This window comes from Arachis stenosperma, chromosome 9, assembly GCF_014773155.1.
Source record: "Arachis stenosperma cultivar V10309 chromosome 9, arast.V10309.gnm1.PFL2, whole genome shotgun sequence".
NCBI lineage: Eukaryota > Viridiplantae > Streptophyta > Magnoliopsida > Fabales > Fabaceae > Arachis > Arachis stenosperma.
In genome coordinates this window covers 157,977,913-157,979,457 of record NC_080385.1, presented here as the reverse complement: position 1 = coordinate 157,979,457, position 1,545 = coordinate 157,977,913, and positions in this window count along the sequence as shown.

Sequence of the window (1,545 nt, the reverse complement as noted above, 5' to 3'; positions counted from 1 at the left end):
TGGTGAGACATTAAAATATCAGTGCACATTTTTTTTCTTTAGATATAATTTAGTGCATATTTTTTTCTTTAAATATAATTTTTTTATTTCAATCATATAATATATATATATATATATATATATATACTAAATAATCAGTCATTCTATTAGAATTATGTATTTAACTCTCATAAATTTTTTATTATACTATTGTATATAAATTTGATTACTCATCTATTATATATTTGATTATTTTGTTAGTTGGTTATTTAATTAAAAAAATGTTATAAATCAATATGCATGATAAATCTAAATTTGATGCATTGTCATTATAAAATAATTTTATATTATATTTAATTACATATTATAATATCAATAAAAATAAGGGTTAAGTACGATTTTTGTCTCTAAAGTAAAAACTGAAAATATTTTTGTTTTTGACTTTTTTTTCTACAAAATAGTCCCAAAAATTTAACTTAGTTTTAAAATCATTTTTTTACTAAATTTTTAATTTTTATTCTAAAAATACTCCTAATAAAAAAAACTGAAAAAAGAGGAAATCACACTTCATAAAGAGATTTCAAAAAAGAAAAGGTGGGAAAAGAAAGAGAAAGCGCCGCTACTCTTCATCGCCGCTGTTATAAACTTATAACTCATTGGCATAAGGCAGATTGTTGTATACTTGAAATATTCTTGTTTTCATATATATATATATATATATATATATATATATATATATATATATATATATATAATAGAAAAAAAATATATTATTAACAAAGCTATTAAGAAAATTAAAAAAAAAAAGAGAAATAAAACTTGACTTTTATATATATATATATATATATATATATATATATATATATATATATATAAATACAAAATAATTTTAGTATTTCTAAAATTTAAATGTAAGGCCACTTAATTAAATAATAATATTATATACATACTAAAAATTAATTATAAAATTAGTTATTATATATTTATATATAAATATATATTAATTTATTTTTTTATATTTTATATTTTTAAAAATATTTTATACGAATGGTTGATTTGATAATCGTTTTTTTTATATATTTAATAAGATTGTTAATAAAACAAGTAGATGAATATATAGATACTATTTATGGTGCTTGCTATAGTACATAGAAAAAATAGTGGCGAATTAAAGTTCTCTTTTATATTTTTCAAGATTCTCTTTGATTTGTCGTTGGTCATCTCTCAAAGTACACTAAGATTATTTCAATGGAATCACCCACATAAAAATATTTAAAATATTCTTTTTAAAACATTTTTTAATAATTAAAATTTAATATATATAATTAATTAAATTGTGTTATTTTTATTAAAATTAAACCAGATAAATCAGTTTAGCTGAAAAACTAATAAATTAAATTTTAAATTAATCTAAATTAATATTTTTTTATAAACAATAACTATAATATTCTTATTATAAAAAATAACTAAAATATTCATATTATATATATGTATGTATATATATATTGAAAACTCTAAATCATAATTTTATAACCATAAAAAAAAAGACTAAAATTTAGGATTCTC